The 27,214-nt window shown below is 50.5% G+C and overlaps 1 protein-coding gene across 1 annotated transcript in view; it reads right to left on the reverse strand.

The window, feature by feature from the left end:
• Positions 1-27,214, reverse strand: part of ESPL1 (extra spindle pole bodies like 1, separase) — a 600,179-nt gene that overhangs the window by 119,510 nt on the left and 453,455 nt on the right. The window lies entirely within an intron of this gene.

Genomic DNA, 27,214 nt, shown 5'->3' on the forward strand with positions numbered 1-27,214 from the left:
CAAAACTATAGGAGATTTAAACAAAGAAGGCTGGTCAGGCAAACAGATAAACGCCGACAGCGCTGACAGATAACCCTTCACCGTGGCAACAGCAAGCCCCTGCTGTGCCAGAGAAAGGGCAAACTGGAGAACATCAGATAAATGGGCCCTCAAAGGGTCTACGGACTTCTCCCTGCACCAAACAACAAACAGACCACCTATAAGAATAGATGGACTTAGTGGAGTCACGCCTGGCTGACAAAATGACATCCACCACATCGTGAGGGAGAGAAAAAGAAATCAGGTTGCCCCGTTCAATCTCCAGGCATGAAGGTGTAATGTCTGGAGGTGGGGGTGTAGAACCTGCCCCTCTCCATCTGAGAGAGGAGATCTGCCCTGTGAGGGAGGCGGAGCGGCGGGTGAGAGGAGAGGTGGAGAAGGTCTGAGTACCACACCCTTCTTGGCCAATCCAGGGCAATCAATATGACTCGGGCCCGGTCTTGGCGAATTTTCCTCAGAACCCGAGGAATCAAAGGTATGGGAGGAAACGCGTAAAGGAGTTGCGAGCTCCAACTCAACTGAAACGCGTCCCCCAAGGCTCCTTGCATCGGATACTGGAGACTGCAGAATGACAGGCAGTGAGCATTCTCGTGAGTGGCGAACAGGTCCACCCGAGGAGTCCCCCACATCCGAAAGATGTCGTGAACTACCTCTGGATGGAGCCTCCACTCGTGATCGGCAGAGAACTGACGACTGAGACTGTCTGCACGAATGTTCTGAACCCCGGCCAGATGATTTGCCATCAGACAAATCTGATGGTCCTGAACCCAGGACCAGAGACGCAGAGCCTCTCTGCAGAGACACTGCGACCCTACTCCTCCCTGCTTGTTGACATACTACATCGCGGTCGTGTTGTCCATCAGGACCTGAACAGACTGACCGCGAAGGGAAGGGAGGAAGGCCTTGAGCGCCAGACGTATCGCCCGCAACTCTAGAAGGTTGATATGAAGCAACCTTTCCTCTGGAGACCAAAGAACTTTGACCTCCAGGTCCCCCAGATGAGCACCCCACCCGAGAGTGGACGCATCCGATATTACTGTGGCAACCGATGGAGGAATCTGAAAAGGCTTCCCTTGAGACAGATTGCCTTCCACACTCCACCAAGACAGATCCGCTGCAGTTTCTCCGGAGATCTTCACCGACTCCCTGAGATCCCCATTGTGCTGGTACCACTGCCTGCGGAGGCACCACTGGAGCGCCCTCATATGCCAGCGTGCATGGTTGACCAACAGAATGCATGAAGCCATCAAACCGAGCAGGCGAAGGACCTTCAGGACTGGAACTACCGCTCCATTGTAAAACAAAGGAATCATCTCCTGTATGTCGCGAATCCTTTGAGGGGGAGGGAATGCACGACACACAGTAGTGTCCAGTACCGCACCTATGAACAGGTTGCGCTGTGAGGGCACCAGGTGAGACTTGGGTACATTTATCGAAAAACCCAACCTGTGCAACAACTGAGTTGTCTCTTGCAGATGATGGAGCACCTTCTCCGGCGACTCCGCTTTGATCAGCCAGTCGTCTAGATACGGAAACACATGTATCCCCGTTCTCCTGAGATGAGCTGCCACCACTGCCATCACCTTGGTGAAGACTCGAGGCGCAGTAGTAAGACCAAACGGAAGGACCACAAACTGGTAGTGTTGTGACCCAACCGTAAAACGGAGATACTGTCTGTGCGACTTCAAGATGGGAATATGAAAATACGCATCCTGCAAGTCGATCGACACCATCCAGTCTTCTTCCAGCAGCGCTTGAAGAACCTGTGCAAGAGTGAGCATCTTGAACTTTTCCTGTTTCAGGTAAAGGTTCAAGATCCTGAGATCCAGGATTGGCCGAAGCCTGCCATCTTTCTTGGGGATCAGGAAATACCGGGAGTAACACCCCTGACCCCTTTCCTGCTCTGGAACCACCTCTATCGCACCTTTTCTGAACAGAGCCAGGACTTCTTCCTGCAGGAGAAGCAGGTGGTCCTCCGAACAATAACCCTGGCAAGGAGGGTAATTGGGAGGGAATTCCTGGAAAGGAAGTGCATACCCATTCTCTACAAGATTGAGAACCCAAAGATCCAATGTTATTAATTCCCAATCTTGTAGAAAATGAGTAAGCCGACCCCCCCACTGGGCCCACATGATCCGGAATGGCGGATCTAGGGCTGCTTTGCTGCGTTGGCCGGGGGTTGGGAAGGAGAGGAGGAGGAGGCAGTTTGACAACCTCTAGGGCGGGATCTTTGCCTGCCCCTGTATGACTTGTACAGCGTATTCTGCTGCTGTTGAGGCTGCTGCTGGGATGGTCTGTAAGAACGAAAGGAAGATCTTCCAAACCCCCTGAAGCGTCTACCAGTAGTACCTCTGGACTGAAGACAAAGATTTTGCAGTGGCCCTACTGTCCTTAAAACGTTCCAAGGCAGCATCAGCCTTCTTGCCAAACAATCCTGAGCCATCAAAAGGCAAGTCCATCAAAACAGACTGGACGTCTGCAGAGAACTCCGATGATTTAAGCCAGGCAGCCCTCCTAGTGGCCACGGAGGAGCCCATGACCCTTGCCACCGAATCAGCAGTGTCCAGTCCCCTCTGAATCACATGTCTCGCAGCTGCTTGAGTATCTGATATCACTTCCTGAAAATCCTTCCTGTCATCCTCAGGAATTTTCGGAATCAGCTGCTTGACAGAATCCATCAAGGCATGGATATACCTTCCCATCAGACACGTTGCGTTGGTTGACTTTAACGCCATACTGGCTGATGAGAAAACCTTCTTGGCACTCTGATCTTGCTTTCTGGATTCTTTATCCCCAGGAACCTGTGGAAAAGCCCCAGCAGATTTCTTTGAGCAGGCAGCTTGCACCACCAAACTCTCAGGCAAGGGATGAGTTGATAAAAACGCAGGGTCCTCAGGTGCAACTCTGTATCTCCTCGCCACTGTTCTTGAAACTGCAGGAGCAGATAAAGGTTTCTTCCAAACCTCATAGATGGGCTCAGATATGGCCTCGTTGAAGCGTAACATAGGTTCAATAACTGACGAGGGTGAATGAAGAACCTCAGTTAAAATATTAGGTTTATAATCAGCAGTGGGCAGAGTAATATTCAATAAACTCGCTGCTTTTTTTCATAAAGGTGTGATAAGGCACCACATCCTTCGATGGTACATTTGACACTGAAGCTAATTCCCACTCAGGCGACAGTTCAAGCCCACTGGCCTCACACAAGTCCTCAAAAGGATCCTCAGAATCCTGTAACTCCCCTTCAGTATCTGAATATTGACATCTTTCCTCTTCCAGAAGTCTCTGGGTCTTTCTCCGAGATCTTTCCTTCACAGCAGAAGTCAACGGATTCGGAATCGACTCCGACGGGGTCGGTGCCGGCGTCGAACCCGAAGTCGGATGAGGTTTTTCAATACGAGGTCGGGCAGAATCCTGCCTCGGAGTCGTAGGCATCGGCGTCGATGAGACTGGCGTCAACGGAGTCGGCGTCGTGCGCTCCGGCGTCGACGACACCGGTGGTGTCGGAAAATGCCAATGCGGTGGTATAGCCGGTATAAAAGGCATGAAGGGCGCAGGGGCGTAAGCCTGGGGAATACCCAAGTTAAAGGCCATAGGACCCGTGGGACCAACAGGTGCACCAGATGGGAACATTGCCCTGGAATAGACACCAAACATGGCGTTCAGGAACTGAGAAGGATCCTGACCTGGAGCTGGAAATTCAGGATATGGATCTCTGGGTCGTTCCTGAGGAGGTGGAGTCGAAACGACGTCGACCTCTTCACCGAGTCCAGGAACCTGGGTCGACGAACCCGCAGGCATCGGAACCTCGACTTCACCAGCCCCCTGCTCCTCACCTTCATCCTCCTGACCAGAAGGATTGGATGGAACCGGAGAATGGACCTGCTTCTGAGATTCGGGTTAATCCGGATGTGAAGCCTCACCAACAGAGTTATGTTCCGACTCCGAAACCTCCACTTCCTTACTCAGAAGTTTGACCTGGGACTTCGGTCTTGAACCAGAGTCCTTTCCGGAGTGATGACGTGACTCATGGCTCCTCTTCTTATGTTTCTTCCTCGAAGACTTCGAAGCGTGAGCCAAAGACGATTCCGTGCGTGACCTCGAACGAGACCTCGACCTCGATCTCTACCGACGAGTTCGAGACTTCAAAGACTTTTTAACTTTCTTATTTTTAAGTTTTGCCACAAGGAGTTTCGTCTCTCTTTCTCTTAGCGCCTTCGGAGTTATCTTCTTGCAGCAAGGACAGTCCTCGACGTCATGGTCGGAACTTAAACACCAAACACAGCATTCATGAGGATCGGTGATGGACAGTCTTGCCACATTCGCCGCAAGCCTTAAATCCAGTTTTCTTCGACGGCATTTCGAAGAATATAAAGAAAAACCCAATAATAGGATAATAGTAACAAAGTTACAGTAAAGCTACAGTACGATCCCTGAAAACCGTTAGCGTCGACGACGCGGAAAAAAGGGAACTGATGTCATCACGCCGGCGTGGGCCTGTTATAGGCGTCAGTGACGTCAGCGGAGTCGCGAGCGGTGCCGTGCCTCTGACGTCCGGATCCACGTCGGTGCGAAGCTACAAAAAGAATTTCCGAATGTTGCTGACGCAAGGGGATATTCACAAGGTGAGGAATCCACACGGCAGATGTATCTATCAGAAACATTGCCATATTACATTTTTTTAATCATCCATGTAACCAACCAATGTTTCCATAAGAACCACTGTTTCTGGATATACAATATGGACAAAACAGGGCAGGGGGAGGAAGACAGGTGGTGGGGATCTTGAGGTCTGGCCAGCTGACCCAACATAGCAGGGATCTGAATGAAAGAGGTAACAAGAGCGCATCTCAGCATCAGGGTCGGAGAGCCAGTGGCGCCGCTCAACTAGTTCATAACACACAGAATTTGCCAGTCAGACCTCCCAATAGCATGTTGTCCCTACACGGTGATTCTAGTGGGGGTACCAGGGCGAGATAACTCACAGGACGAGTCTAGTCTCCAGTTGATAAACAAGGTAACCCACTGGTTAGGAAAACACGTTGGGTTTACTAGCTCGGACCAAAGACATGTCTTGAAGGCAAGAAGGGTGGCGTGGATTGGCAGGTCTAAGAAGATATTTGATGGGGATAGCGTGATTGTCATGCTGAGGTACCCGTCAATGCCCAGAAGATTTTGTTTTCATTCTCGCAATCATGTATGGTAGACTCAAAACAGCACCATTGGGTTTCTTTTACAGACCCCGTCCAAATTTGTATCCCCCATTGTGTGGTTACACAGGAAGCGGGCCAGAGTTGGAATGGAGGCTCCTTGCAGTTAAGAAATGCTTTCGCTCCAATGAGGGACTTGAATGGCTGATTGACTTGCAGAGGGAGCGAGTTTGATAAGAATAGAGGGCAATCAGACAAAAACGAAGGAGCAAAGGGGAGGGAAGTGGCTGATGGGGGAATCCGTGAAACCCACAAAGAATATAGAGACCTAAGGGAAAGCAGGTTTCCCAGTGCAGATGGGGATAAAAGTGATACCCCAGACGAGGCAAAATCTGGATGAATTAAAACTTCTCGTGGAACGGGTCAGGCTTGGCGAGCAAGTTTCAGGACAGTGGCTTTGTTATTTTAGAAAGTTTGATATAATCGCCATCCAGGAAACATGGGAGCTAATAAATACCTTCTTAGAAGGGTACAAAACTTTTTTTTGTCCAGCACTAAGGTTTAGTGTAGGGAGAGCCAGAGGGGGCCAAATTATGTATGTAGATTTAAGGATACAGGGGAGGTGGAAGTTAATCCCATGGGAGTTGGATGTAGTACAGGGTCTTATCAATTTTTATAACGCTCAGCCAAACTTGCAGGGATTAAAACCCTTTGATGAATTAAGCACTCGCTTAGGGATATTACAAGTCGCAGGATGAGCCCAGGCACATTTAATAGTAGTGGTAGATTTTAATAGCCACTTGTGTCCTAATTTGAGGATGACCGAGTGTGATTGGCAGGCAGATACACTAAATAAAGGGCCACACATGGAGCACACCAAGTCAGGAAGGGAGTTGAGTGTGCTTTTAAATACCTTTGGGCTGACCCACACAACGGATTTGATTGTCGGCCACCTATATACACCTGTGCCCCCCACGTAGAAGGGTAGAGGATGTGCGTCATTTATTGATTTTGTATTTTTTCACATATAGTGAAGAGATTTATCACCAGTTTTAACATTTGGCATAGTATATTCAGTGACCATATATCAGAAATTTACAGCTATTTCGCAAATAGTGGATAGCCTTTTAAAAGCACCTGTACCCACAAACCTCAGGGACGTGCCAAGATGGTTTGATGGGCAATGCTCGAAGGCCCTTTAACAATCACCCAGAAGTAGGGGTTGGATCATGACCTGCCGTACAGTGTATAAACAGGCTGTCAGGACTCGGAAGCGCAATCGCCAATTGAAGCTTAGGAAGATCTATAAGAGGCAGCTGAGCTTAAGGACTTATAAACAGCCCCTGTTTTAAAGACTCAAATCCAAGTCTGTCTCATAAATATCTTACCTGAGCAATGGTTTGCTCATTATGAGGGACTGTATAATCAGCCCCTGAGAGGAGAGGAGAAACAGTTACAGATTGATGCTCAGAGAACGGACGTTATTTTTTTCACCCTGGATGAGGTGAGACTAGGAATAGATGGTCTTGCGTGGAATAAAGCCCAGGGACCAGACCGGATTCCACCTGATTTCCCTAGTAATCCAGAGGTTTGGGCGCCGATCCTGGGGAGGGCAAATAACGCATCAGTTGCAAAAGAAATGCCTCCCTCATGGTCCACGGCAAACATTGTCCTGATATTCAAGAAAGGGAATAGGAATAGCCCACACTGTTATCGCCCAATAGCCCTTATTGACGTGACAGTGAAGGTTTTGGGGAGAGTGGTATTGAATAGGTTGCCTGAGTGGGCAGAGACCCATGGAATAATAACCGATGTCCAATATGGGTTCCGTACGGGCAAATCCACGGTCATGCAATGTCTAAGTCTTTATTTGATTAATGCGAAGTGCACAATAGTCAAAGGAGGGGGCTTTATCTCACCTTCATGGATCTTACCGCAGCTTTTGACTGTGTAAATCGAACTAAACTGTGGAAGCTCATGGGATCATTGGGGTGGACTGGACTAATTAATGTACTAATAGCTCTATACTCCAACGCCACTTTCGCAGTCAGATATACACAAGAAGGGAAGACCACAGATTATTTTAAGTGTTTAAGCAGGGTTAGATAGGGATGTATTTGAGCTCCTTTTTTATTCACATTATATATTAATGGTCTCGACCTGGCATTAACCGCATTACAAGTAGACTGCCCTAAAGTAGGCTCAAGACCAGTCCTCGTTCTTCTTTACGTGGAGGATGCGGTTCTACTTGCTTGCACACAAGGCCTTGCAGATCCTATTAGATGAGTTTGTGGGGTTCATGAAGGATTTGGATTTGACAACGAATTTAACTAAATCCTACAAAATGGAACTAGGGAAAAGGACCATGAAGGCGAATTCCTACGTAGTCAGCACACATACTCTGGGGACAGTGCCGGCCTTCTCATTGTTCGAGGAAAAATTGAGTTTTAAACAGCTAGTGGAGAGCAGGTGTCTAGGTTTGATAAAGTCTACTGGAGCAATACATCCTTTGCTCACAGGATAAGCAAGTGGTCACCTGGTACAATCCTAAAATTGTATAACTCATTTTGTAAATCAAAAGTTTTATATGGAGGTAAAGTGTGGGGTTTTATTAGGACAATTGAAATATAAAGTGAAGAAAACAGGACCCCCATAGCACCTCCTCGTTCATTGTTCATGAGGAGCTGGGGTCTAAGTATATTTCTGACCTGGTGGCTGTGAAACTCCTCCTGTGTTGGGTGAACATGTGGTCCAATGAGGAGACAGGTTTAACAGGAAAGTAATTCAAGACAGTCTCGCCTTGGATTATGCGTTCAAAATCCCATGGTTGAAATATGTAAAGGATTCCTTTACTTTGTTGGACAGGGCAGAGCTGTTCTCCCACCTGTATAAGGTGAGCCCATGGGATAAAGTGCTTATTAAAGATCAGTTATTTGAATTACTTGGGGCCCAAAGGGAGAAAAATGAATTGAAAAAGTCCTCAGTTAGAAGTGATCTTTAAGTCATGTCGACACAAAGTATAGAGCCGGACTTAACTATTCTAGCCAGTGCTCATGACAGATTTTTGATCATAAGGTTTAGATTGAACTTGTTGCACCACTTACTGGCTGTACCGGCGGGGTATACAGCACCCTCAGAACAAAAAGGGTCCTGTGGCTGTGACAATAGGTCTCCACAGGATACCCTTCATTTTGTTCTTTTGTGTTCGTATTACTCATTCCCGAGAAGAGTGTTTCTTAAGGGGCTTTAAGGAAACATAATTTTAAGCAGGCCATGGTGGCTTCACTTTTTTTTTTATTGTCCCCCAAAGCGCTTACATAATCATGTGTCTCGAACGTTTTAAGATCCGCTCTAAAGCTAAGAAATACTAGGGGAACATAAAAGTGGAAGACCTTTAAGTACTTGTCGCATTAGTTAGGACAGTGGGGTGCACTTTATTGTTTTTTATGTTTTAAGAAGTTTTTGAACATTGCTCTTTATGTTCAAGCGGTGCCCTGGCTGACCGGTCTTCTCTTCTTATTATATGATGATTAATGTACTGTATTGTTGTGCTGATGAACGTGCATCTTTCATGGTCATATTTTTTATATGCCGAATGTACGAGTTACTTCCCTCCATTAACGTATCTGGTAGAGACGATTCTAGCTGCAGATTCCTTAACGTAGAATGATCCCCAGGCGTGAGACTGGATTCAGAAACCTTTTCTGCAACAGCATCCCTGCGTGCTGGGGGAACAGAACCACGTGACTCCGTGCTGGGGGAACGGCACCATGTGACTCCGCCCTGACGTTGTCTGCGCTGGTGACGTCAGCGAGGATAAGTAAGTCCCACCCTGGAGCGCCTACGTCAGTTTTCTTCTGAGAACTTTCTGCGCCACAATGCGGAGCCATCACAACCAAAACTGTGAAAACACTGGAACAGGGTGCGAAAAACCCAGCTATACAGAACGGGAAATAAACGAAAGGTGAGGAACAGCATATCCAGAATAGTGCCAGGCACCAAGTCATGGAATGAAAGAATAGAGCGCAGCTACTGTAAGCAAGCTTGCAACCAACAGGACAGTCTCCCTGGAAACAGAAAGCATGTGAAAAAGGGCACAGCAGATTAAGTCTGCACCCACCGCCCGGAGCCAAGAAAGGGTCCAAGGCCAGAATGGAAGTACAATTCATCCCCCAACACACCAGCAGGGGGGTGCTCCTAAAAAGAACCAAGGTCGAGGCCCAACCAGGGGACCTCAACTCCAAGGGTAAGTGTCAGGAGTATAAGCCACACAAGGAAGCAGGGCACCATCAACCCCACATTTGAGATCAAATGCATGGGCACCGAAGCACCCAGGCATTCGCCAACCAATTACCTGAAGGAAGGAATAGAGCAACAACAACAACCAGGCAAGCATCCCCCTAGGGAGGAAGTAAGAAAAGGAGGCACTTGCAGAGGAACACCACCCAGGAACAGGCGAGTGCAGAAGACGGAGAAGGGTCCTCGCAGAAACTGGGAAGGGCAGGTCGTGAAGGAATCTGCGGCTAGAATCGTCTATCAGATACATCGTCACCGAAGGTAAGTAACTCGTGCATCTGATAGAGACTACTAGCCGCAGATTCCTTAACGTAGAATAGATACCCTAGCCAAATCCCAAAGGGAGAGGAGGTTCTGCGAGAAGACCTCTCCGGCTCAGACGAGCCCAAGACCCCCCAACAGGGGACCTGCTGCAGGGACAGAGAAAAACAGGCCCGTCTCACCGCAACAGGGATGAGTCACAGGCCCTAAGCTAAAGAGAACCTCAACATCGTGGAGGAACACCTCCCTCACAGGGGAAGTGCTAGAACGACAAAAAGGCAACCCAGCCTTTAGCAACAGGAGAAAGCAAAGGCAATACGAAGGGGGGGAGGGCAGAACACCCCAGCCCAGTCAACGTACCAGGGACCTCCACCGGAAGACTCAAGGTACAAGGAGCGCAGGGGAAGAAAAGAAAACTACAGAATCAAAGGAGAAGAGGCCGAAATACGGCAAGCCCTCCACTGGGAAACGTACCCAGTGAAGAGGGCCGCCGAACCCATCACAGCTTGAAGCCAAAAGACAAGCCTAAACGACACCTCAGCAGTAAATCAGGCAGAAGAACCTCACAATAGCCCCGCAGGACAAAAAGCAGGAGCTCCAGGGCCCAAGCCAAGGTCGGTCACAGAAGAGCAGGCGGGGGCAGCCAGCTGCTGACAACGCCACAAAACTAAACGCCCAGACCACATCGGGCTCAGAGCAAGGCTAGTAACCCGTCCCAAACGACCCCTAAAAGGGGACCACACCAGTCAGAGCCGATCCACTAAGTAGTGAGAGCAGCTAGAAGAGTAACAAGTAGAACGGACCAGGCCGTCAACACAGTAAACAAGGCTCTTTGAAACACCAGACAGAGGCCCAGACCAAACTGCCGGCAAGGGCAAACTATCGAGGCACAACACCGTAGATGACCAAGCCACGCCCCAGTAAGCACCAAGGACCGCACCATCGTAATACAGCCACACCAGGAAGGGCGATGAACCCGCCAGGGGGAGTCCACAGCCTCCCTGCATAAGACAGAGCTTTACAATAGCAACCGATACCTCACATAGGGTAGGACACGTCCCAAGAAAGCATGGGAACCACTCTTAGGGAAAAAACAATTCCGCATCAGAGGACAAAATCCTAGACCTGCGGCAGAAACCACAGAAGGCTTAGAATTCAGCCAGAAAACACATTCGTACCAAAAAAAGAGGACTGAACCAGCAGCCAAATGAAGAACGGGGCCAACCAAGGACCCCGAGGACACAGTAACCCTCACAGAAAGTGTAACGGCCATTCAAAAAACAAATATCAGGAGCAAGTGGGAGAACTTCTCCCACCAAGCCCAGAGGATCAGAAAACCTACCTACTGAGGAGGAGGACGACGGAGCCCCACAAGAAGACGCTGAACAGCAGAGTCTGCATGAGAACCTCGTCAAAAGGGAGGTCGACCCGACACTCTCTAATATTTTCAGGTTAGACAGCATCGCTTAGCCAAGCATGGCGACGGAGAACCACAGAAGTGGTCATAGCACGGCCAACAGCATCAGCAACATCCAAAGCCGCGCGAAGAATAAACACGGCTAACTCTCTCCCATCTAACACATGGGCCCGCAGATCAGCACAGGTCCCCTCATGAGAGACATGAGAAAGAAGGGACTCAACAGAATCCCACAGGCCAGAAGTACCCCTGGTCAGCACACACAGTGTTAAGCGCCCTCAAGGCAGCACTGGAAGAGGTGAAGACAGTACGCCCCCATGAATCTAACCACCAGGCCTCCCGAGACGGAGGGAACACCACCACAGGCAAACACGGAAATGCATTGCGCAGTAGAGCACCTTGAGTAGAAGGGTGGAAAGAAAGACACTGGGTCGTGCGGAGCAGAACGATGACGGTGCAGTAGCGCCGGAGGCACCGGATGGCTTGTGGCAGGGCGCCCCCATATGAAAGTTATGGAGTGACGCCTCAAAAGGAAGGAACAACTCCTGTCAACCAGAACCCTGGTGGAGAATCTCCTAGAGGTTGTCTGTAGGAAAAAGAGTGACAGGTTCATCCATCCTCAGAATACCAGCAGCCGTGGAAATAGCCCTAACAAAGGCCACACTGGCCTCAGTAGGGCGCCATGGAGGTGAAAGTAATTCCTACGTGGGTGACTGTTGCAGACTGAGCCGCCCATTCCCCAAGTCTAGGGGGAAGCGGCCAGCTCCAACATATAGGAGGATCCTGTTAGACCTGTCTGCTTCTGGGAAGACTCTAACCACCATGATTTATTTTTGTCCCCCTTAGCCTCCCAGACTTTCTATTTTTATTTTACATGTGTCCATCAGGAGGTTTTTTTATGCTGTCAGGGGGCTAGGTGTTCCTTGGCGATGACGCCATTTTTCCCTCATCACTTGTGAGGCCTAGTCACCCCCTTGAAACCTTAGGGATCTCCAGGGACCTAAAATGGTGTCCACCAACTGTCATAACGGACACTACTGGAGGATAGGTCCATAGGATAGCATTAAGGAACTTTCTAGAATCTACTAGAGACTTCTGCAGGTCTGAGGCCAACCTATATAAGGCCAGTGACCAGCAGCCATTTTGTGCTGACCCCAGAGTAGAGGAGTGAGGCAGTGGTGAGAGGAGGTGGACACACTGAGAGCAGCTAGTTTGTCACTGAGGCTGACAGTTACTTCAGAAGATTGTTCCCCCTTCAGCCTTTGACCGATCCCTCTATCAAGACATCAATTATTGACCAATGAATCGAGCTACGTGAGAAGAAAGACCCTTCTGGATCAACATTCCTGTAAAACTGACAGGACCTGCTCCCTGAAACTCAGTCCCATATCCCCTGCCCAGCGCTGCACCTACCAGGGTGTCGAGTCATTTGTGGACCCCTTGAAGCGCCTTGAGGTGGTTGGGGAACTGCGGAGCCTGAAACACCTGGAGGAGCGAGTGCCCGATCAGGGAGGTACTTCCTCTGGAGCCGGGTGAGGAAAGCGACAGCGTGTGAGGAGCGGCGCTGTGTGGTCCGTCTGCGGGACCCCGGGGGCACCAGGCGCGTCAGGAGAAGCGAGGAAACGCTTCCGCGCAAGCCAGTAGCGCGACCGCTTCTTACAGCAGGAGGGGCCTAGGGTCGAGCAGGCCCAGGGGTGCAGTGTTCCCTGCGTGACGAGATCCGGTGAGGAACACGCAGGCGCCGACGAGCAGCGCGTCCTGAGAGGCGGAGCCATTGCGAGGAACGCGCATGCCCCAGAGATCAGCGCGTCCATCGGGTTGCCTGAGGTGGCGCCAGACGTCTTTCCTGAGCGCCGCGTTGTCAGCGGAAATCCCCTACTTGTGAGCGCTTACTGGAGGAACTAGCGCTTGAGCAACCGACCGCCCATCCAACCCCTGGCGGTCCACAGAAGCAGGAAATCACCGCGCTAAGCCTGAATCGAGGCCCCCTAGCCAGCGCTGACAGGCGAAAGCGCGCTTGGGCTGAGGAGGCCGGCAAGGCTCTCCCCACGCCAGCACAGGGAAGCAGCTGGTCGGGGGAGCTCGAGAGGCAGGTGCCAGCTGAAGGCCTGTGGACTGTGGCATATCTGCCACCCAGACAGTAAGGAGAGAGGGAGTGTGAAAAGGGAAGTGCTGGGTAAAAAGGGATAAAAGGTTGACAGATACCTTAAACAGGTCTATAAGCAGAGAAAAGGGCCTTGACCTTTCTACTTCCCTTGAGATTCATTCTGTGCCATAGGAGAGAAGGGGTTAGGAAGCGTAACCCTAGATGTGTTAACATAACCAATGAATTAGCAGGCTGTATTAATGAATTATTGATGTCATTGTGCATTAATGCAAAGTACCCCTGTAGAGTGTGAAGTTTAGGAGCTTCAATTAATTATCCAAAGAAGTTCTCTGAATGTACTGCTGAATCTTGACAAAAGTATATGATTTACTGTCTTTTTCCACAGCTGGAAGAGTGAGAATTAACTTCCATGGTAAAAGTGTATATTCATTCCTACAAGCAGTTGATGTTATAACCTGTATGATTTTAAATCCAAAGAGCCATATTATTTTTATAAAGGGTAACGGTATTTTTGCAAACAGAGGTGTTGTGTCTTTATTTTAGTGGTTCATCACTGTGTTACTGTGGGTAAGCTGTGTAAGTACTTAGCCAACGCCTGGAGTTAGCTGTAGACCACTACTGTGCCAAGCTACCATATGTAGGCTTGGGGAATCTAGGTCCAACATAATTGGTGTTTCAGCGGTGGGATAGCGGATCTGTACTTACACTTACTTATTAGTAACGCAGTGACAACCACGAGACCCCACCTGGAGTTTTCTCCCTGCGGCCTTCCTAATTTACATTTTTGGTTTTTCTAAATTGACTTCTGGCGGTGGGTGGAGGTTGACCTCAGGTCACTCTGTGGATTTCTCCTGTATAGCATTTTATACTTCAAACAAGAATGGAGATAAATGTGGAAGAGCTAGACAATTATACTGTGCCTCAATTGAAAGAATGGTGTCAGCAGCAGGGGGTGTTTTTCAAGAAAGGCGCCAGGAAAGTTGAGCTGCTGACCAGTATTCGGGCATGGGTAGAGGCTCATTCCGGGGAGGAGGTAGACCCTGAAGAGAGTGACAAGGACACTGTCCTGGAGACCACAACACTGTACCAGGCGGGAGGGGAGAACCTTGTAACAGGTCCTATAACACCTTCTAGAGTGGGCAGTAGTGTGTCAGAGAGGGGCCTGACCGACGCCGAGTTAGAAGACAGGAGGGAGGAGAGGAGGATGAGAATAGAACTAGCCAGGATGGACATGGTGAGGGAGGAAAAGAGGTTGGAGCATGAGCGGACCATCAAGGAGATGGATTTGCAAGCCCTAAACTTACGTACCCCCAAATCAGAGAATGGTGGCAGCGATAACCAAACCAACACCCGAGAACCTAGACCGTACCTACCAAAAGACATTATGGCTTGTTATGTACCCAGCGACGACATTGCTAAATGGCTAGCCGCCTACGAGGTCTCGCTGAGGGCCCATGGGATTCTGGAAGTCCACTGGGGAGGTGGGTTATACAAATACATGCCCCCCACTGGCAGGGATACTTTGTTGGCCCTTGACCAGAGTGAACAGACCTACTATCCGGCTATGAAACTAGCACTGCTTAAGAAGTTTGGGTTGACCCCTGAGAAATATAGACAAAAGTTCCGGGGCAGCTACAAGCTGGGCACACAAAACTGGGTAGATTTCTTGGACTACTCCAGGAAGGCCCTGGAGGGTTGGGTAAGAGGCAGCGATGTAGGGGACTATGAGGGACTATATGACCTCATACTCAAGGAACACCTACTCGAGAAGTGTCTTCCTGAGCTAAGACAGCATCTGGTGGACAGCAAGCTGACCAGCCCCAGGAAGCTTGCTGAGGAGGCGGACATCTGGGTTAGTACCCGGGTGTCGACTAAGGGGACTGGAGGGAATTCCCAGAAGCAAGGACAGGGCGCCCCCCAGAAGAAAGAGGGAGGGGAAACTAAGAGGGAGTTCTCTAAAGGGCCACAAAATACTTCGCAAGGAAGGGGCAGAGGATTCATCCCCAAGAGTAACCCCCCTCGCAACCCTACCCCTGGCCAAAGCCAGCAGCCAAGGGTTGTTCATTGCTTTGAGTGTGGTGGTGTGGGACACTATAAAGGAGATGTGAGATGCCCAAAAAGACCACCCCCTCCCACTGGAGGAAAAGCCCCGGGTATCACTAGTGTAGTGCTCGGGGAGGAGATGCCTTTGGTTAATGGAGGGGAGCGGGCGGGTGTCACTTTAGTGTCCCTGGGAGATAAGGAGATGGTTCCCAAGACCCAGCTGCCCTCCAATACTATTAAGTATGAGCAGTGGGTCACCATCAATGGCCGTAGAGGGGAGGCTCTGAGAGGCACAGGAGCCAGCATGACTATGGTAAGGAGTCAGCTGGTGTCTCCAGAGCAGGTCATCCCAGATGTACTCCATCCCGCCGTAATGGCTGACGGCAGATTGGGCCACTACCCTGTGGCTGAGGTTCCCTTTGAGTGGGGAGGGGTTGCAGGTCCACTTCGAGTTGCCGTAAGCCCTGCCGTGCCTGTTGACTGCCTGTTAGGGAATGATATGGAGCACAATGCTTGGAGGAGGGTGGAGTACCAGACTCACTCTGAGATGCTGGGACCCCCTGACTGGACTTGTGTCAGCACAAGGTCAGCAACTGCCCGAAGGGAAAAGTTGCTTACGCTGGAGCCTGGAACAATGGCCCAGCCGGCTGCCAGAGAGGAGAAGGACCAGAGGCCGGAGGACCCTGCCTCGACATCTCCGCCTCGTGAGACAGCTGGACCACCTGCGGAGGTGGATCTGGAGTCCACAGGGGAGAATGTTGCTTCCTTGGAGAACCTACCCATCCCTACAGAGTGGCATGTGGAGGGAGGTCCTTCCAGGGAAGAATTCTGTGCAGCTCAGAAAGAGTGTCCTACTCTCGAGGGGCTGCGGCAACAGGCCAACGCCCAGGCAGCAGGAAACATTGAAGGGAGCTACCGGATTTACTGGGAGGATGGACTCCTCTACAGTGAGCCCAAGGCACCTGGCCACGGTTCAGCCAGAGCCTTGGTGGTCCCTCAATGCTTTAGAGCCTTTCTACTGGAATTGGCTCATGAGATACCATTGGCAGGACATCTAGGACAGGACAAGACCTTTGCCCGGCTTGTCCCCCACTTCTATTGGCCTCGAATGAAAGTGGCGTCTGACACATACTGTCGGACGTGTGTGTCCTGCCAAGCTAGTGGGAAAACAGGAGTGAAGCTTAAAGCTCCCCTGGAACCACTACCTGTCGTTAGCACCCCCTTTGAGAGGGTGGGCATCGACATTGTTGGGCCATTGGATCCACCGACTTCAGCTGGCCACCGGTTCATACTGGTTTTGGTGGATCATGCCACACGGTACCCAGAGGCCATACCTCTGAGGACCATCACTGCACCTGTGGTGGCAAGGGCCCTGATGGGGATCTTTACCCGAGTGGGTTTCCCCAAGGAGGTTGTGTCCGACAGGGGGACTAACTTCCTTTCAGCGTACATGCGGGCTATGTGGAAGGAGTGTGGAGTTACCTATCGGTTTACCACTCCTTATCACCCACAAACCAATGGTCTTGTGGAAAGGTTTAACAAAACCTTGAAAGGTATGATCAGGAGTCTACCTGAGAGCCTGCGGAGGAAATGGGACATCCTCCTACCCAGTCTCTTGTTTTCTTACAGGGAAGTGCCACAAAAGGGAGTGGGCTTCAGCCCCTTCGAACTTTTGTACGGGCACCCTGTACGGGGACCTCTCAGCCTGGTGAAGGATGGATGGGAACGGACTCCCAGAAAACTTCCCCAGGACGTGGTGAGCTACATGCTGGCCTTCCGGAGCCAAATGGCTAAGTTGTGGAAGCAAGCTTCAGACAACTTGGAGGCCAGCCAAGCGGTGATGAAAGAGTGGTATGACCACAACGCTCACCCAGTGGAACTGGAGCCTGGACAGAAGGTGTGGGTGATGGAACCTGGAGAGCTAAATGCCCTCCAGGACCGTTGGACAGGCCCCTTTGAGGTGTTGGAGAAGAAGGGGAAGTCCACCTACTTGGTGGATCTTAAAGCCCCAAGGCAGCCCCACAGGGTGCTGCATGCCAATCGCCTCAAGCCACATCATGAGAGGCCCGCGGTTGTCTTGATGATGGTAACCGATGGAGCAGAGGAAGAAGAAAGCGAACCTCTCCCTGATCTTCTCTCGTCCCAAGAAAAGGATGGGTCGGTGGAGGGAGTTATTCTCTCGCCATCCCTAACTCCTGAACAGCAGGGTGATTGCCGCCAGATCCTGGGGCAATTTTCTTCTCTGTTCTCCCTTGTCCCAGGTAGGACCCACCTGTGTACCCATGACGTGGACACAGGAGACAGCCCACCTGTGAAGTCTAAAATCTACCGGCTGTCGGACAAGGTGAAGGCCAGCATCAAGGGTGAAGTCGCCAAGATGCTGGAACTGGGAGTGATTGAACCTTCTGGAAGCCCTTGGTCTAGCCCGGTGGTTTTGGTACCAAAGGCTGCCCCACCAGGCACCACACCTGAATTGAGATTCTGTGTGGACTACCGAGGCTTGAACTCAGTGACCAAAACTGATGCCCATCCTATCCCCCGGGCGGATGAGCTGATTGACCGGCTGGGAGCTGCTCAATACTTAAGTACCTTTGACCTAACTTCAGGGTACTGGCAGATTTCCCTTACAGAGGAGGCGAAGGAAAGGTCAGCCTTCTCTACACCTGAGGGACACTACCAATTTCGCGTGATGCCCTTTGGGCTCAAGAATGCCCCTGCCACTTTTCAGCGGCTGGTGAACAGGGTCCTTTCTGGAATGGAAGCTTTTTCTGCTGCATACCTGGACGACATTGCTGTCTTCAGTAGCAGCTGGGAGGACCATTTGCAGCATCTGCAAGCTGTTCTACATGCCCTGCAACAGGCTGGATTGACAATCAAGGCCAGCAAGTGTCAGATCGGACAGGGGTCGGTGGTGTACCTAGGTCACTTGGTGGGCAGAGGGACAGTGCAGCCCCTCCAGGCAAAGATTGAGGCTATCATCGCCTGGGAGCCCCCCAAGACTCAGACAGAGGTCCGAGCCTTCCTGGGCCTCACTGGATATTACCGTCGCTTCGTGAAGGGGTATGGCACTATCGTGGCCCCTCTCACTGAGCTTACTTCCAAGAAGCAACCCCGACGGGTAGTCTGGACGGAGGCTTGCCAGCGAGCCTTCCTGACCTTGAAACAAGCATTGTGTTCCGCTCCCATTCTCAAGGCCCCTGATTTTGCTAGAGAATTCATTGTCCAAACAGATGCGTCAGAACATGGCATTGGGGCAGTGTTATCGCAGCTAAATGATGAGGGCTTGGATCAACCCGTGGTCTTCCTGTCCAGGAGACTACTCCCCCGGGAAAGGAGGTGGAGTACAATTGAGAGAGAAGCCTTTGCGGTGGTTTGGGCTCTGAAGAAGCTACGTCCATACCTGTTTGGATCGCACTTCCTAGTTCAGACTGACCATCGCCCCCTTCGTTGGCTGATGCAAATGAAGGGGGAGAATCCCAAGTTGCTAAGGTGGTCCATCTCCCTACAGGGAATGGACTTTAGGGTGGAACACAGACCTGGGGCAGACCATGCCAATGCAGACGGTCTATCCAGGTATTTCCGCCTTAGTGATGAGGACTCCCAAGGGGTTGGGTAGTTCTCCCCACTTTCAGCTGGGGGGGACGCGTGTTAGACCTGTCTGCTTCTGGGAAGACTAACCACCATGATTTATTTTTGTCCCCCTTAGCCTCCCAGACTTTCTATTTTTATTTTACATGTGTCCATCAGGAGGTTTTTTTATGCTGTCAGGGGGCTAGGTGTTCCTTGGCGATGACGCCATTTTTCCCTCATCACTTGTGAGGCCTAGTCACCCCCTTGAAACCTTAGGGATCTCCAGGGACCTAAAATGGTGTCCACCAACTGTCATAACGGACACTACTGGAGGATAGGTCCATAGGATAGCATTAAGGAACTTTCTAGAATCTACTAGAGACTTCTGCAGGTCTGAGGCCAACCTATATAAGGCCAGTGACCAGCAGCCATTTTGTGCTGACCCCAGAGTAGAGGAGTGAGGCAGTGGTGAGAGGAGGTGGACACACTGAGAGCAGCTAGTTTGTCACTGAGGCTGACAGTTACTTCAGAAGATTGTTCCCCCTTCAGCCTTTGACCGATCCCTCTATCAAGACATCAATTATTGACCAATGAATCGAGCTACGTGAGAAGAAAGACCCTTCTGGATCAACATTCCTGTAAAACTGACAGGACCTGCTTCCTGAAACTCAGTCCCATATCCCCTGCCCAGCGCTGCACCTACCAGGGTGTCGAGTCATTTGTGGACCCCTTGAAGCGCCTTGAGGTGGTTGGGGAACTGCGGAGCCTGAAACACCTGGAGGAGCGAGTGCCCGATCAGGGAGGTACTTCCTCTGGAGCCGGGTGAGGAAAGCGACAGCGTGTGAGGAGCGGCGCTGTGTGGTCCGTCTGCGGGACCCCGGGGGCACCAGGCGCGTCAGGAGAAGCGAGGAAACGCTTCCGCGCAAGCCAGTAGCGCGACCGCTTCTTACAGCAGGAGGGGCCTAGGGTCGAGCAGGCCCAGGGGTGCAGTGTTCCCTGCGTGACGAGATCCGGTGAGGAACACGCAGGCGCCGACGAGCAGCGCGTCCTGAGAGGCGGAGCCATTGCGAGGAACGCGCATGCCCCAGAGATCAGCGCGTCCATCGGGTTGCCTGAGGTGGCGCCAGACGTCTTTCCTGAGCGCCGCGTTGTCAGCGGAAATCCCCTACTTGTGAGCGCTTACTGGAGGAACTAGCGCTTGAGCAACCGACCGCCCATCCAACCCCTGGCGGTCCACAGAAGCAGGAAATCACCGCGCTAAGCCTGAATCGAGGCCCCCTAGCCAGCGCTGACAGGCGAAAGCGCGCTTGGGCTGAGGAGGCCGGCAAGGCTCTCCCCACGCCAGCACAGGGAAGCAGCTGGTCGGGGGAGCTCGAGAGGCAGGTGCCAGCTGAAGGCCTGTGGACTGTGGCATATCTGCCACCCAGACAGTAAGGAGAGAGGGAGTGTGAAAAGGGAAGTGCTGGGTAAAAAGGGATAAAAGGTTGACAGATACCTTAAACAGGTCTATAAGCAGAGAAAAGGGCCTTGACCTTTCTACTTCCCTTGAGATTCATTCTGTGCCATAGGAGAGAAGGGGTTAGGAAGCGTAACCCTAGATGTGTTAACATAACCAATGAATTAGCAGGCTGTATTAATGAATTATTGATGTCATTGTGCATTAATGCAAAGTACCCCTGTAGAGTGTGAAGTTTAGGAGCTTCAATTAATTATCCAAAGAAGTTCTCTGAATGTACTGCTGAATCTTGACAAAAGTATATGATTTACTGTCTTTTTCCACAGCTGGAAGAGTGAGAATTAACTTCCATGGTAAAAGTGTATATTCATTCCTACAAGCAGTTGATGTTATAACCTGTATGATTTTAAATCCAAAGAGCCATATTATTTTTATAAAGGGTAACGGTATTTTTGCAAACAGAGGTGTTGTGTCTTTATTTTAGTGGTTCATCACTGTGTTACTGTGGGTAAGCTGTGTAAGTACTTAGCCAACGCCTGGAGTTAGCTGTAGACCACTACTGTGCCAAGCTACCATATGTAGGCTTGGGGAATCTAGGTCCAACAGATCCACAGAGGAATGGGGAACCTGAGGGGCCCCAGGGGAAGGCGGAGATGCCAGTGGAGAAGCCAGCTGCAAGCCACGGAAAGAAGGGTACGAGGATTTAGGCCATTGGGATGGCAAAGAGCCTTCCCTGGAAGATGCCGGTGAAAAGGCAACTACACTGAGCCCTGTCTCTGGAGAGGAACACACCAGCAGGTGACCGACCTCAGAAGAATGGACCTCCGGAGACTAATCCAGAACCTGGCACGGTTCTGTGGAGTCCGCCATCGGCGCCTGATCAGCGTCGACCGGCGCCGGAATGGGCCCACATGGTGCCAGGCCGACTCCCGTCACCACGTGCTCTCCAGGGGAATGAGGCGAGGCAGAAACTGAATCGGAGAAGGCGCGGTGCCGAAAGAGTGCCGGCTAGATCAGAGGCGGGCCGGCCGCCTGCACCGAGGACCAAGAGGTACTCAGGAAGGCGTCCCAGGCCCTGCCTCCACCTGCGACTCCACCGGGGAGGCAACTGCCTGCTCAGAGGATCGAGGGGTATTCGGGGACAAGCCCAGAGTCCCGGCTATCGCCTGTGACACCACAGGGAGCCCCATAGGGATTTGCAGTGAGGCAAGGATGCTAGGTGCCGACCAGGGAACCCCCGAAGCACCACACCTCAGCGACGCTACCCTCCTACGACTTGAAGCCGAAACCTTCTGCGCCCGAGCTGCCGTGGATGCCCCCGGGCAAGGCAAGGGATCCGCAGGCGTCACAGGAGGTGGAGGGCCAAAGAAGCCTGCAGCGTAGGCTGTCATTTGAGCCCTAGTCTACTCCGCGCCAGGAAACGGCGGGTAGGGAGGCAACGAGCGGGGGCTTCCGCAGACGAAACCGGTGACTCCTCGCCTCAGAGGTAGGGGACGGACGCTGGGACGACACCGACCTGGATAAGCATGCCGAGAGCAACCTCATCCGGCGCTCCCGCCGGGATTTAGGCTTAAGGTGTTGGCAGGAGTCGCAACTGAGTCGTGGTGCTCACCCAGGTACCACATGCAATCTGATGAGTGTCAGTCGCCGACATGGGACGTGCACAGGAGGTACAGGTCTTGAAGCTCGAAGGCATTCGGACACTGTTCCAACAAACGCCAAGCGTAAAAAGAATGGAAGGCCTGAAAACAGTTCAACAAAAAGAGGTAGGGAAAACGCAGTAGTACACTCTTAATCCCCAAAATATAGCATTCAAAACATGGAAAGGGTGTAAAGAGACTGAATAAAACAACCACAACAAAGAAAGTATACAAAACCAGTTGGGTTTGTATAGAAGGCCCTCACTCACCAACCTGGTTGGTGACATGCTTCATCTTCGGGTCCCAGTGGGAGAGGCCGAATGCCTCCCCAGTGTGCTTCAACACCAGGTTTACTGCGGAGCGGGTAAAGTGAAATTGTGAGTGCTAAGTGATAGTGTTGATGGTGAGATAAAAAGGTCTAAAAGTATAAAAAAAAGGTTTATCAATTGGATGTTTAAAAGCAATGTGTTGGAAACTGAGCCAAATAAATTGTTTGGTTGTTTCCCATATACTAAAGAGGTGGTCAACATGTTTATGGCAATGTAGGTGTTAATTTACCTGGCATTCGTCAGGACCTATGGAGGACTAAACCCCGGCGGTATGGGCACGCTAAGGCCCACCCTAACCTGGGGACGTGAAAGTGAAAAAGTTGTAAAAAGTGCATGCAAAGGGAAAAAAGTTTTAGTCCCTTCGGGATGCTCGCAGTTATGGAGCTCAAAAATTAAAATGCACCTGTGGAAAGATAACAAAGACCCATGGAGAGACAAACACACAATTAGGTTTCTCTATTCAGAGGTATGTCTGGTAAGTCAGATAAGAGAGTGACTTAGTGTTCTGGTCGTAAGTACCACTCCCCTAAATGAATAACGGTATATTATGCATCCAAACAGTGGGTGGGTATCGCTCTGCGCTGAGCGGGTAACTAAGTGCTTAAGCGATTAATGGATGATGCCAATGGCGATAAACACTTAACTCAATAACCCAGCAAGGCGCATGTGCATCACGGGATCAATGGGCCTAGGGCCAGTGGACCCCAGCACTCCGTGTCAATGATTACAAACCCAAACAAAATTAACATTTAAAATATTCTCACTGTTATAGTGAGATAATCTCACGTCATGGACCTCGGGAGGGGGGTGGAGGCGAAATCGGCACACCCTTGAAAGGTAGAGAAAGGAAATATAATCAGGCAAGGTAACAAACAGTCGGTACTTAGCTCAACTTTGCGTCGATATGAGCGGAGGACTTACGCCCTCAACGCCAGGCACCCACTGGAAACCTGCATATACCCTCAGTAACCGGGTCCCGGAGATGGGGCCCGGAGGTTGTGCACCGGTATAAGTAAGCCGATGATGCAAAGGCGTTCAGTTCCGGGGTGGGCGTGGCTAGCGTCAGGAGGCGCTGTGTTAGCCAATCCCTAGGTACGCTTGGGTGAGGATGAACGCGTCTCAATCCTACGACTAGACCGGGTGGTTGAAAAACATTGTGCTCTGCTGGACACGGGCACTTTTCTACAAAGTATAAACGTGTAGGCAAAGAAGGGAATATAGCTAATGGGCTTGTTCTGAAATTACATCATGGGATCTCACAACAGAGAGAGGACTTGCAATACTGAGAGGGACCGAAAAAATAAAAACAGGCCAGTTCAGTAATCCGGATCTGCGTTGCACGCGGAAAGAGAAAAAACTGACTTAGGAGCACCGGGGTGGGACTTGTGTATCCTCGCTGACGTTACCAGCGTGGACTACGTCAGGGCGGAGTCACGTGGTGCCGTTCCACCGGCACGCAGGGATGCTGTGGCAGAAAAGTTTTCCGGATTCAGTCTCACGCCTGGGGATAATTCTACGTTAAGGAATCTGGGGCAAGTAGTCTATCAAATAAAGATTATTATTATTATAACCTTCCATTGATGGAAGGAACAAAATGCTTTCAATGCCAGTCCGATCGCTCACTTCCAATAGATGAATGTGGAGCAGAGACTCCGTAGACCAGAGTCCTTTGATTTCCATGTCTCCCCGGTGTGCATCCCAACCAAGACGTGACATATGGCACCATTTTTAGCTCTGGGTGGGGAAGAAATTCTGCCATTGACTCAATCCCATTTCGTGAGCCTCCACTGCATATCTTTCGCAATTCCCTCCAATAGATGGACCAGGTTGGAGAGCTTCCACTGATGATGTGCCCACTTGGTCGTCAAGCCCCACTGCAGAGCAAGCATATGCCAATTGGCATGCTTTACCAAGAGTATGTAAAAGGCAATGAAACGCAACAGCCTCAGACAGTCTCAATGAAATCAAGGCTATAGACTGAAACATTGGAATCATACACTGAATATCCTGGACTTGCTGTTCTAGTGGATAAGCCAGAAACTGCATTGTATTCAGAACAGCTCCGATGAAAAGGAGCATTCGAGACAGAGCCAGGTGTGACTTAAACACATTGAACCCCAGTGAGTGCTGGAGGTCCCGATATCTCACACTCCACTTCTTTCATAATCACACACTTCTTAATATGAATCTGAAAGGGGACCCGAAAGGCAATTATAAAGATTGATTTAATGAAACCATCAATAAAAAAACATTTGTACAATTATATATAAAAAATTCATATATTTAAATAATCTAGAAACAATCTAAATTTTGAATGAAATATTGCACATAATTTTACTAAAACATGTCAAGGGAGACCGCAACCAAGACATGGAGTAGTTTCTGTCCTGTAACTCCAGTTCTGTAGTAGGGGTATCTCTGTTATAGTCATAATCTAGTGAATAGTCCCACCCATGTGCGTGGACCCCGGCAATCAAAAATAATCTAAGTTGTCAAAATAATGCAGAAACTGCAAAGACACTTAAGAGAGAATTTAAAGACAAATAATGCAGCCTATATCCACAGGCTACACTGTCCAGTACTTCAACTAGAAATTCCACCAAAAAACACCACACACAGCACAGCCTGCCAGTTTCAACCATAGAGAAACTTGCCTCCCCCAGTCAAAGACTCTGGAATGATAGAGAGGAAGGTAGGGACAGACAAGCCCCATAGGCTGCCATTATGTGGCTCAAATAGGATACTGTGCCTTTAAGAGAACTTTCCAGAACTTCTCCCAGTATCCCAGAATGCATAGCAGGTCCCTCTACTTTCAGTTCTTTTTGAAGGCGAAGCACGCCAGACCTGTCGCATTCTTTACATGATGAAAAATCTCCACCGGGGAGGAGGGCGGGCGCTTATGACTATAACAGAGATACCCCTACTACAGAACTGGAGTTACAGGACAGAAACTACTCCTTCTGTAGTAGGGGATCTCTGTGTATAGTCATAATCTAGTGAATAGAATGGCAAGCCCATCCCCACACCAAAGCGGCGGTGGAGAACATAACGCCACTACTGTGCGAACAAATTCCGCAGCGAAGCCTGCCCAACCTGAGCGTCTGCCCTGGCGTCAGTGTCCAGGCAGTAATGCTTAGCAAAGGTATGAACCGACTTCCAAGTGGCTGCCTTGCAGATTTCAGCAATCGGCACGTTACGGAGCAGAGCCGTCGTGGCAGCTTTGCCCCTGGTGGAATGAGCCTTAGGCTTACCTCCTAAGGTCTTATTAGCCTTCTGGTAACTCAATTGTATGCAGGACACAATCCACCGATCAATAATTGATGAACAACTGGTCAGACCTACGAATATCCTTGGTTTTATCCAGATAAAATTTCAACACCCTCCTAACATCCAGGGAATGGAGAGACCTCTCCGCTGGAGATGAAGGGTTCTGAAAAAACGTAGGCAAAGTTATAGTCTGGTTGACATGAAAATCAGAAATAACCTTGGGAAGAAATTTAGGGTGAGTACGCATAACAACCTTAGCAGCATGAAATACAGTATAAGGTTCATTACAACACAACGCCTGAATTTCACTCACCCTGCGGGCCGATGTAATGGCCACGAGGAACGCCGCCTTCCAGGACAGGTGCTGCAACGAAGCCTTATGAATGGGTTCAAAAGGCTCCTTCATCAATCTGGACAGCACCACATTCAATTCCCATGAAGGCGAGGCAAGCCTGACAGGAGGGAATACTTTCTTCAAACCTTCCAGAAAATCTTTGATCACAGGGATCTGGAAAAAGGAAGTCTGTGAAGGGCATTTCCTGTAGGCAGTCAATGTAGCAAGATGTACCTTAATGGAATGAACATTAAGGCCAGACTGCGCCAAATGTAAAAGGTAAGGAAGGATGACATCTTCCTTGCAGGTCGTAGGATCATGGTTCTTAGACTGGCACCAGATACAAAACCTCTTCCACTTGTAAGCATATGAAGTCCGAGTGGAAGGTCTCTTAGACTCCTTCAGTATGCCCATGCAATCATCGGGCAGATTCAGATGGCCATATTGCACTATCTCAGGAGCCATGCCGCCAAACTCAAAGACGAGAGGTTGGGGTGTAACATCCGTCCCCCGAACTTCGTGAGAAGGTCCGGCCTGCACGGCAACCGAATGTGAGGAAGGAGAGACCGGTGAAGTAGGTCCGTGAACCACCACTGCCTTGGCCACTCCGGGGCGATGAGTATCATCCGAGCCCTGGACCGGGCCAGCTTGATGAGCACCGCCGGAATCAGGGGAATGGGAGGAAAGGCGTACAGAAAACTGTCCGTCCAGTTGATCCATAACGCATTCCCCAGCGTCCCTTGCTGGAAGTACCTGGAGGCGAAGTTTCTGCACTTGCTGTTTTCGGCGGTGGCGAACAAATCTACGTCTGAAGTTCCCCACCGTGCGAAGACTTCTCCTAGTACTTCGTCGTTTATGACCCATTCGTGGTTTTCCTGAACCAGTCTGCTCAGTGCGTCTGCCTGAACATTCTGCACACCTGGTAGATGGGTGGCCGTTATCGTCAATCTTCTGGCTAGGAGCCAGTGCCAGATCGTCTGCGCCTCCTGTGACAGAGTGCGCGATCGAGCCCCCCTGCTTGTTGAGGTAATACATCGTGGTGGTATTGTCCGTCTGTACAAGCAGAGAGTTGGTCTGGAAGGACGGAAGAAAGGCCTTCAGCGCCAAGTGGACAGCCCTGAGTTCCAGGAAATTGATGTGATACGTGGCCTCCATCGGAGACCACGTGCCTTGAATCTGTAGAGTCCCGGAGTGCACTCCCCATCCCAGAAGAGACGCATCCGTCACGACAGTCTGCGTGGGAATGTCCTTGTGAAAGGGAACCCACCGGAGGAGATTCTCCGCCGAACATCACCACTTCAGAGA

Source organism: Lissotriton vulgaris, chromosome 1_1 (genome assembly GCF_964263255.1).
Source record: "Lissotriton vulgaris chromosome 1_1, aLisVul1.2, whole genome shotgun sequence".
Lineage (NCBI taxonomy): Eukaryota > Metazoa > Chordata > Amphibia > Caudata > Salamandridae > Lissotriton > Lissotriton vulgaris.